The sequence below is a fragment of the Cibotium barometz genome, chromosome 32 (genome assembly GCF_041138505.1).
Source record: "Cibotium barometz isolate CiBa-2024 chromosome 32, ASM4113850v1, whole genome shotgun sequence".
Classification (NCBI taxonomy): Eukaryota; Viridiplantae; Streptophyta; class Polypodiopsida; order Cyatheales; family Cibotiaceae; genus Cibotium; species Cibotium barometz.
Window position 1 is genome coordinate 30,611,674 of NC_141077.1, and position 12,219 is coordinate 30,623,892.

The following is a 12,219-nucleotide window of genomic DNA, read 5'->3' on the forward strand; positions in this document are numbered from 1 at the left end:
CTGCAACAAGTATAACTATAGGCTGCTCTTTGTTTTTCTTAGTGATTTCAAAAGACTATTTCCATGTACATTGTCTACTTTCCACTTATTCAGAAATGTGATTCATCTAATCCATGTGGTAGATGCAAGTCATGCTTAGATATTTTGAGGGTTAATCCATGTAATTAGCCATAATATTCTTGATAGTTCTTCTCAATTTGTAGCTAACCCCTGTACTTGCTACTATCAGCATGAAATTTGTGTGAGTAAAGCTGAACTTCGATCTCTTTGATGACTGATGTTTGGAGAATGCAATTTGTGTAGATTTCTGTTGTGGTTGAATCAGTGACCCCACTGGCGACCTTGATTGTTAAGGACCTTTTGAAATCGACCTGCCAGATATTGAAATAGGAAAAAATATGTTGAGCCTTTAAACAAACACAAAGGTAATGAAGCTCTTCCAAAACTACACTAAGAGCTGCATGATTCTGAACTTCTGCAGAAGATTTAAAATTTGCACACTTCTTTACCAAGCTACATTGGAATTCTTCATTGTGCTCTATTTCTTCACAGCCTTTCTTTTTACAGAACTGGTTCTTTATAGAATATGCAAGAGATCTTCACACTCAAGGTGTTGGAATTAGGGTTGCAGGAAAGCACACAAAGCTTGGAGAAGAAGAAGCAAGAATGCACACAACACACAATGTATTAGATTGTGTCAATGTACAAAAGATAAGTTAGCCCTAGAAGGATGGGCGTATATACAAGCCGGGGAAAAAACCTCCTAAAGAGGGAAAAAGTGCCCCGGCGGTCCTAAGTGTGTTCACACACATCACTGCCTATATATATGGCAACAAATCCCCCCTGGGAGTGATGGTGTGAACGAGAGCTAGCACTCATGTATAGGGAATTGCCATGCCCGAAGTAGATCAATCCACAAAGGGGAGCAAGCCCAAAGCTTTGCGAAAAGCTTCGAACTTCTCACGAGGAAGCACCTTTGTGAAAAGATCGACGAGGTTGTCCTGTGTTGGCACATAGGCCAAGCTGATCTCTCCTACTAAGAGTCTCTCCCTGACATAGTGATAATGCACCTCAATGTGCTTTGAGCGAGCATGAAAAACTGGGTTTCTCGCAACTGCCAATGCGCTCTGACTGTCAGTGAAGATAGAGGTGGCAGCACCCAAGTCAGCCATAAGCCGCCTGAGCCACACACACTCAACCGTAGCTGTGAAAGCTGCCCTGTACTCAGCTTCACAACTAGAAGTGGCCACAGTAGGTTGCTTCTTGCTCAACCAAGATATGTATGAGCTACCGAGCACGAAACAAAAACCACTTGTGGACACTCTTGTGTCATAGCAACCAGCCTAATCTGAGTCCGAAAAAGCATGTAAATCTAGTGGCAACGATCCCCCCTTGGGATAAAACAACCCAAGATGTATGGTGCCACTCAAGTAGCGAAAGATACGTTTAACTGCCTTCCAATGCTGAGACCCTGGGCTATGCATAAACCTGCTTACCTGTGAGACTGCAAAGTGTGGACACTCTTGTGTCATAGCAACCAGCCTAATCTGAGTCCGAAAAAGCATGTAAATCTGGTGGCAACGATCCCCCCTTGGGATAAAACAACCCAAGATGTATGGTGCCACTCAAGTAGCGAAAGATGCGTTTAACTGCCTTCCAATGCTGAGACCCTGGGCTATGCATAAACCTGCTCACCTGTGAGACTGCAAACTGAATGTCCGGCCTCGTAATGCATACATAAATGAGGCAACCAACAGCTGTCTGATAGAGTGTGACATCAAAGTGATCTCCAGCATCATAAAGACTCAACTTCAAACCTGTCTCCATTGGAGTAGCAATAGGCTTGCAGTCTTCAAGGCCAAATCTCCGCAACAATGTCTCAATATACTTTGTTTGACACAAAGCAATACCTCCATCACACTGCTTAAATTGTATCCCCAAATAATGATACAAATGCCCCAAATCTGACATCTCAAAAGAGGCATTTAAATCAGCCTTAAAATCAGCAATATGACTCTCATTTGGTCCTGTGAGCAGCATGTCATTGACATAGAGAGCAATGATTAGATGTACACCATCCACATGTTTAACATACAAAGTGCTTTCTGGGGGACTATTCTGAAACCCATGTGCATTCAAATATGCATGTATCTTTGCATACCAAGCTCGTGGAGCTTGCTTTAAACCATATAAAGCCTTTTTCAACCTGCACACTTTGTTTTCCTGCCCTCTTTGGACAAACCACGAGGCTGCAATGCATACACCTCCTCAAGCAAATCTCCATTCAAGAACGCAGTCTTTATGTCCAGCTGATGTACATTCCAACCATTATGAGCTGCCAATGCACAAATGCTATGAATGGTAGTCATACGACAAGTGGGAGCAAAGGTCTCATCAAAATCAATGCCCTTTTCTTGAGCATAACCCTTTGCAACAAGTCTAGTCTTATAGCGATCAACACTGCCATCTGGCTTTCGTTTCAACTTAAAAACCCACTTACATCCAATGGCCTTTTTACCAATAGGCAAATCACACAAAGACCATGTACCATTCTTCATTATAGCATCATATTCACTTTGCATTGCAGCCAACCAATTTTCTGATTTTTGTGCCTCATCAAATGAAAGAGGTTCTTCCTCTTCACACATACTAGACACAGCCAAAGCATAACAATCTGATGCATAAGAGGCATGCTGAAAACCTGAACAAGTACGACTAGATATAGGTGTATCAATTTTACTATCACGCAAGGTTTGCACTAGCCATTTAGGCATATTTCTAGCCTGCTCATTTTCAGCCCTATCCTCAAAAATTACATCCTATAAATTTGCATCAGAAATAGGCTGATATATGATGTCGTTTGAAATCTGCATAGGCTGAATATTTGCCTCATTAGGACTTACATTTGAATTCCCACTTGTAAACAGAGGCAACAATGTATCAAATACATCCCGTGAGCTCACACCTGTCTCTTTGGTACATGATAACAAAGGCTGCACAGCATCTTCCACAAAAACAACATCTCGACTAATCAAGATACGCTTTGACTGCGGATGATACAATCTGTAACCCTTGCTCTCAGCACTGTAACCAACAAAAATGCATTTGACAGCCTTATCATCTAATTTTTTGCGTTGTTGCACAGGCACTAAAGCATAGGCCAAGCAACCAAAGACACGCAAGTGACCAATAGAAGGCTTCCTACCATGCCAAGTTTCATGGAGTAATAGACTGCAAGGCCTTAGTGGGACACCTGTTGAGTACATATGCAGCACACATGACAGCCTTAAGCCAAAACGCATGTGGCAAAGCTTGGCTCTTGACCATACATCGTGCCATCTCCATAAGTGACCTGTTTTTTCTCTCAGCAACACCATTTTGCTGAGGGGTATACAGCACTGTACATTGGTGTTTTATACCACGACTAGCCAGAAATGCATCAAACTCTTTAGACAAGTACTCCCCCTCTCGATCAGAACGGAGGGTGCCCACAATACAATTGGATACATTTTCAACCATAAGAAAAAACTGTTTGAAGCACAAAAACACTTTGGACTTTGCCTTCAGTGGATATACCCATGCATGCCTCGAGTAATCATCAATGAAAGTCACGAAGTACAAGTGTTTACCAAATGACGGAGTTTGCATAGGCCCACATACATCACTATGTACAAGTTGCAATTTGTGAGTGGCCCACACAGAACCATCCTTTGGAAACGCAGAACGCTGCATTTTGCCCAAAATACAGCCTTCACAAACATGTTTCAATGGTGCCTCAAGAGGGGGCAATGAAGAAACCATATCAAATTTCTGCAAACGCAGCAAACTAGCAAAGTTCAGATGACCAAAACGAGCATGCCATAGTTTTGCATCTGAAACTGCCTTTTCATCAAAAACTGCATTTGTTGAATCTTCCACACACTTGTCATAAGAATTGAGCCTATACAGCCCACGAAACAAGGTGCCAGATGCAATAATCGTATCACCAGAAGTCAAATCATGAACAGTACATCTGTCATCCACAAATTTGGCTACAAATCCAAGTCTAGCAAGCGCAGAGATAGACAATAGATTCTTCTTTATCCCTGGCACATACAAAGCATCTGAAAGTGTGAAAGCGCTGCCATTTGCAGCAGTAAGCATAATTTTACCAACGCCCTTCATCACTGGGTAAGAAGCATTATTGGCACATGTGATAGTATTCCCATTAGAGACAACCTCAAGACAAGTGAACACATCACGATGTGAGGTAATGTGCTTTGTAGCACCACTGTCAAAATACCATACATGAGAGTCAACAGAAACTGCCAAACATGCATCATGTACAAATGGGTCATACTGGCAATACACGCTAAACGCCCATTCTGTATCCTGCACAACATTTGCAGAATCTACATTTGTAGAAGCATCCGCTATTGTGGCTGCATTTGACTCTTTCTTCTTTGCCTCTTTAGCCTTTAGCTTAGGGCAATTCTTAATGACATGATCATTTGCCTTACAATAGTTGCACCTGATCTTTTTCTTGCCTTTATCTCAAGAGCCTTCTCAGACTTATTGTTGCTACCTGTGGAAGGAGAAGAAGTTGCAGACCTACTAATAGGAGAAGAAACAGTGGAAGGGGCTGCCTTACCACTTCTTCTCTGCTGCTGTTGGGCAGCAATAAATGCTTGATCAACTACACGCTGCCTAGCCCTGTTTTGCCTGGACTGCGCTTCTTGCAAGAGCTTGTTGACTGAAGTATCATACTTGACAGCATCAAGTTTGTCCTCAGTAAGAAGTCTCCACGTGGAAGCAAAAGTCTGATATGTCTCAGGTAAAGCATCAAGAACAGTCTGCACAAGAGAATGATCAGGAATAATCTCACCTGCAGAAATCAACTGTTCATTGAGATCTTTAATCTCAGCAAGAAAAACATTCATGTCATCATCTTCCTGCATAATCTTCAATTCTAGCTCTTTACGCAGGTAAGAGATTTTTGCCTCGTTTACGACCTGCATACAAACCAGCTAGAATATCCCAAGCCTGTTTTGCTGTTTTAGCTGAACGAATATGTGGGGTGATGTTACGTTTGACAGAAAGTGCAATCAAGGCATGAGCCTGCGCATCTTTACCATCCCAATGAGCTTGTTCAGCAGTGGGTAAAACAGCAGCAACAGTAAATCTGCTAGAACCTGCAACATCCTCAACAGATCCTACATCCACAGAACTTGGACGTACATCCATACCCTGCACAATGTTCCACACTCCTTTTGCAACCAAAACATGCTGCATCATGTATACCCAAAGTGGGTAGTTGCCGTCTCCATCCAGTTTGTCTTCAACAGATAACATGCGAAATACATCATTGCTGTTATCAGCCATGGCCACTGACTGAAACTGATGCAAAAGCTGCCTGTAATGAAGTAAAGACTGAACAGAAAACAACTCGTGCTATGTAGCACGGTCCACAATAGAATACGTATGCCTGTTTTACAGAAAACTGCACTGTCGAAATTTCTGCAGAAAATGATGAAAACACCTGTGCAGAACTTGCAATGCAAAAACGGAGCCCGAAACGACCTCAGATGCGATTTTTGAGAATGCAAAGGCCTACGGGCTTATTTGCAGAGTATAGGGACCTGCAACAAGCGATCGTGAAAGCTCACCTCAATCGGAGAACGTGAGTCGAAGGGTGCCGGCTGCATAGCCCTGAGAGCCGATGCCTGCTCTAATACCAATTGTTGGAATTAGGGTTGCAGGAAAGCACACAAAGCTTGGAGAAGAAGAAGCAAGAATGCACACAACACACAATGTATTAGATTGTGTCAATGTACAAAAGATAAGTTAGCCCTAGAAGGATGGGCGTATATACAAGCCGGGGGAAAAAACCTCCTAAAGAGGGAAAAAGTACTCCGGTGGTACTAAGTGTGTTCACACACATCACTGCCTATATATATGGCAACACAAGGAACCCTGTATGCAAGTTAGGAGAACCTTGTGGTGTATGGGGCACACTGGCTCATATCAGTGGATTGGGTTCAACTCCCAGCAGGGCCATACTTGCAAACACAGTGTTAAGTAACAATTTTTTTTAAATTTCAGCACTTAAAATTGTAAATCTTGTACACTTTTGTATCAACTATTCATCAACATGCGCTCTACTTAATACTGATGTTCAGATCTATAATAGAACAACATGCTATACATTTCTTGATGAAAATGTGTTAAAATGTTATAATCTAGGATATGTTCTTACAAACAGTGTCTTCTCAACACTTATATTGTTTCCTTTACTTACAATATATCAAGATTTATATAAATCTATGTAGATTTGTATTGCTACAATAGTTTTATAATCTTTGTCTAACTTCTTTGTAAGAAAGTGAAAAGATTTGATAAAGAATCACTTATTGTTCTATTTTGCATCAAGATTTGATTTCAGCACAATAAACTTTGCATAATCTGTAAATTGCTCTATTCTACACTGTAGATCTGTAGATCTGTAATAGAAATATCCTCTACATTATAATCTTTAACACTGTTCTTGAATGTGCACAGTAAATTGTATTTTGCATAGTTCTTGAAATTGCACCAAATTCTTGCACACTTTCTTGAAATATACACCAGTTTTGCACTGTAACCTTGATTCTCTACACAGTAACCTGAAATCTGCACAACAATCTTCTTCTTGCAATCTTTCTCCAAGATTTCAAATATTTGGCAATATAGGGTTTGATCTTAAAGAAATAAGGGCTTAAAGAAATCTGCACAATAATCTTCTTCTTGCAATCTTTCTCCAAGATTTCAAATATTTGAAAAGTGTAGGCTCTCTAAGCAAGGCAATGCAACAAAATTATTCAAAATTGGTTGCTAAAATCTCTACAAACCCTAATTTCAAAAATCAAAAAATTTTCAAGAAATCAAGCAGTAAAGTGGATTAGGGTTCTAAAAACAATGATTAATATAAATTTAAAAATGATTAACATAAATTTCATTGCTAATCTTATCAAAAAAAGAAATAAGCAAATCTTAAAACTATGTTAAACTTAATTTTGAAATTGACTAACACTAATAAAGATCAAGAAAATGCATTTCAAAAAAACTAGATTAATAGTAATCTGAAAATGATTATCACCATCAAGATCAAGAAAATGCATTCTAAAAATTAGATTAAGCATAATCTAAAAATGATTATCACTAATCACTCCCTAAGTAAAGATCTAAGACAAGAGATCTGATACCAATTGAAATGGAGTGGTCATTAAGCTGAGATTAGGGATAAATCATGGATTAATACAAGATTAAGGAAAATCTCATACAATGGCCATGATGCCTAAGTGAGTTAACCTCCCACCAAGAGGATGGCTATCAAGCTTGCCATGAGCCCTAGACCATGAAAGGCCATCTCCAGGAAAGGATCCAAGATGTAAAAAGGTTTCAAAAGGTAGAAATGTAAAGAGTAAAAGGTATCATGATAGTCCATGAGGGGGATTATAATATAGGGAGCTTTTTATTTAAAGCTTTTTGAACAAACACCCCCAAAAATAGAGCTTTTTGCACACATGATGCTATTGCAAACAAAGCTCCCTCCTTTCATTAGTGGCAGTATAATAAATATATAGAAAGAGGATGCATACCAAGTAGAGAGATAACTAGAAAGAGGATGCATACCAAGTAGAGAGATAACTAGAAAGACATATAGAGAGAGAATGTGTACCTAGGAGAATAAAACTAGAGAGAGAACAAAATAACAGGCATATTAGTGGAGAGAGAAAATTTATCTCATGAATATTCTCAAAGACTAAGCATAATATTAAACTTAAAAATAAACTTTATTCAAAAAAATAATCTCCCACTCTACATTAAAAATTAGTGACCAGATATGACAGAACGCCCTTCCGTAAATGAAATCTGTGCTAAGATGCCATTCTCTAGATTTAGAAGTAGCAAATGAACCAAAGAGAGATACATTTCATCAAATCCAATGTAGGCCTACATTGATATCATCTCCTATGAAGGGTCTACATTAAAAATAAGCAACTAGAACAAAAAGATATACATATCGTCAAATTACAAATAAGTATCAAAATATTGAGTGTCCTTTTCAGTTTTAAAAAAGCTACTCAAAATGTTGAGGTTGTAGGCATCCTACAATTCAACTAGCTTCACGTGCTAAGTGCTCATTGTAAAAGAGACATAGGATGAATGAGCTTAAAGCTTGTGTAACGCCAGTCTCATGAGGGAGGAATAGATGTACATAGAGCTAGAGAAACTAGGAAGACTAGTTTTGGGCCCCAATTGTAAATGGGCGATCAGACATTGTAATTATGAGTTCATGTATATAAACCATTTTATGGAATATGAAAAGGGAAAATCCCATTTGTCTCATTGGAGTTTGCCTTCTCTCTCTCTCTCTCTCTCTCTCTCTCTCTCTCTCTCTCTCTCTCATTTGAGCTTGTGGTTTCATGTTAGGTTGTGTTCTTGGTTGCTTTCATGTTGGATTGTTGTTGTATGTGAGTAAGGATGGTAATGCTCTCTTCTCTCTTCTTCTCTACCCTCTCTTTGTTGTATGTGAGTAAGGATGGTAATGCTCTCTTCTCTCTCTCTCTCTCTCTCTCTCTCTCTCTCATTTGAGCTTGTGGTTTCATGTTAGGTTGTGTTCTTGCTTGCTTGCATGTTGGATTGTTGTTGTATGTGAGTAAGGATGGTAATGCTCTCTTCTTCTCTACCCTCTCTTTGCTATCTACCACCTTTTGCATGCTAGTTGCATGAAGTAGAGGTTGAGCTCTCCATAGCTTCCTCCTTTGTGCTCTCTACCTAGCATTTGGATCCCTTCTTGGGTGACATAGGAAGAGGTGGAGTGAGCCCCTAGTGGCTTCACATCAAGGAGTTAACCCTCATAGGGTTGGCCAAGTGCAACTCTCCGGACTCGACTCTTGCATGCATCTTTCTTCTCTCCTATGTATGTAATTTTGCAGATGCCCTATAGTTGTTCCTCCTCTGTTGTGGTCTCAGATATTGACTGGACAATCCCTTCCCAACTAATACCATAAGCTTGGGCTGTAGGAAAATCCACAAGAGTCTCTATTGATGTGCCATGCTCCTAATCATCTGTGAGAACGTTGATCCAAGATTTGCAAGTGTAGCTCTTTTCCCGAGGTAGACGCAATTTTATTGCCTGGGTCAAGATTGTCGGGCACTACTTGTGCAATCTTGGCTTAGGCCTCATTTTGGGCATATTGAGCTGTTTGGGCTGCTAATCATTATTGTGCTAATTACAAAGTCTCTTATTCCTTTGCTCGCAGCTTGGATTACCTCTTCTACTTGCAGTTCTTCTAATGTTCTACCGTCAGGTATAAGCACTTGTGCGGGGTGTGGTGCGATGGTCACAATTATATGTGCAATAGGAGCTATATGAACATGGATATCAACGTGAATGCTCCTTGCCTATAACAATGAGAGTGCACCAAGTGTCTCTCTTGAGTTTACCTCAACTCATTCATTGTGGTCAGTATGTAGTAAGATTTAGTTTAAAGGTAGCACTTGAGGCCTCTGAGGTAGCTAGCTACGTGGTCAAAAAGACTGGTAGCTTGTCGGACGGTGAGGCCTGGTTAGGGTTCTCACTTTTTGGGACTGGGGATCCTTCCATTGACTCAAAGTCAGACAAAGTATCACTAGCCCCTATTTGCAGGTTCTTGTACAATGTTAAACTGGGTTCCAACCAAAGGTCTTGAGACTAGTGTAAGCTGGTAACTCCCTAGCTTTGTGGACTCACTTTCCTCTAAATTGGCCTCTAAAATCTGCCTAGATTGTAGGTGCATGTATGGGGTTTTTGAAGGTCCTACATGGCCCGGACAAGTTTGAGAATTATTATTTTAAAATTTCTTAGATTGTCCAAAGTTTTTCCAAAATACGTTTTTGGTGTTTCTTAACCCATATGGCACAAAAAAAATGTGCTTTTTTTGGGTCAATCAAGCACTACAGGCGCTAGCTTCCATTGTTAAGCTCAACTATGGAAAACCGTAATTTTATGGGGTGTTACACTAGCTACATCAAAAAGATCACAACATCCCAAAACACATTTTGGGTTAACTTGTGCATGCGCTTTTTCAAAAAACAAAATTCACCCGCAGACCTCACCTTTTCCCTTTTACCTTCTCTTTTTTAACACTGTGATTTTTTACTTTTTAATTTTTATTGTTTATTTTTTACTTTCATGGTTTTTATTTTCAGTTTTATCGAAAAGAGGTATTTTGGAATCTTTGACTTGTAGGTCTACCCAAAAGTCTGCATGCATTAAATGCGACCAGCCTATCTCGAATTATCCGAAATTGGTTAACGTCAGGATCCGGATTTTTGTGACTAGTTGCCTAAAAAACTGTATGCAGCATTAAATGTGGCCAGCTAGTCAAGATGACCCAAATTAGAAAGAGGATTAAGACTAATTAACTTATGTAATTACACTAATGCAAAAACACAAAAACCTACAAAAACACCCAAAAAATCTGTGTTGCAAATTCTCCTCTTATTTTAGTTTTTATTCCAATTTCGTAATGTGAGGAGTCAAAATTAGGGTAGAAACTATGCTAAGGTCAATTTAACCGAATTCTTTCCATTATATGGTAATCTGACTGTTTTTTTCCTTTCAAAAACATAAAAAATGTAGAAAACTAGAAATTACAAAAAAAACCAAAAATTACAAAAACTTTAGAATTTGCACAAACACCATAAATTGTAATGAGAAACACAAATTAAACACAAATTCGTAATGGGAAACATAACAAATCAGAAAAATAAACATTTTCTTTCTTTCATTTTTGCCATTCTTGAAAAAAACAAAAAACAAAAACATAACAGAAATTAACCACACACACACACACACACACACATTCAAATTACACAGTGGCTATGCGATGGAGCTATCCCCCGTTCAACGGTGCCACTTATGGAGGGCCCTTACACCACAAAAAAGGCATAGGGAATGACCAAATGTCATGGGGCTTCGGTCAATCGCAGTCACCAGGAGCATAAACACCTCAATCAAGAAGCCAATCTACCATGGCCTAACACACAAAATGTAAATGGGGGTGTGTCACTCACCTCGTTGAATGTTGGTTGTTGGGATTCTTGTGGCTACCGCTGTCGCTGCAGGAGCACCCAAGAGCTCCCCAGCCACACTCCAATGGAAGCTTGACCCTCCTCTCACCACTTATTCTCTCACCTTTACTCTCTCACATGCAAGAAATAAAGCAAGCATACATAAGAGCTCAAACAAGCAAGAAGCAAGCAATAGCATAAGATAGTAGATAGAGAAGAAGAGCACTCTATTGAATTAACATAAAGAATGAGTTGTGAGAGTTACATTTTGCCTCTTATGTGTGGCTCCTAGGGTTTACACTCTTGGGCGGCCAAAGTTAAAATTAGGTCCTAGTAGGGCTCATTCGGCCACTCTAGCTTGTGTAACACCTAATCTACAAATAGTACTCTCTACCTAAAATCCTGTGGTACACCTTTAATAGACAAGCAGCAAGCACACACGTAAAATATATAATACACAATTTTCAAGTGAATTTTGGCCATTCCAACGCTTGTGGCCGAAAGGTGGTGAAAATGATACGATGGCTGGCATTAACGCCATAGAGGTCTCCGGCATTGCACATGTGCATGGTTGTAAGTGGTACCAAAAGGGTCCTTGGCTACCAACCCTGTCCATTACATGTGTTCGAACCCATGGCCACCTTGCTCATCACTCACTCTCATCACTCGATGCCTTGCATGTTCTTCTAAACTTGCAACCTACAATGTTCACTATGAAGGCTCTAGTGATCTCCATTGAGCACCCTTGTAGCACCACATACGCACAAGCTTATAGGTGGTGCCACACAAAGGTGCTGAATGGAGCACATGAGCCCCTTGGCCACCATGGAGAGCCCACACACAACCCACCCCAAGGGATTCAATCATGCCCCTTAGCCACCATGGAGGGCCTAAATTCAATCATAACTATGGGGCCTACACTATAGTAAACTATAGTATGGATATGCCTCTTACCACACAAAGCCATGATCTCCTTATAGGAGAGGTATTGGATGCAACCTCTTGTGTGTAGCATTCTGTGAAACTTTGTGGCCTTGTGAGTGAGCTCACCATGGTGGTTATGGGGGGGCTCTTGGATGTTGCTCCTTTGAGGACCTAAGAGCCCCATGGAGAGCCCACTCACAAGGACACAAAGTAGCCATG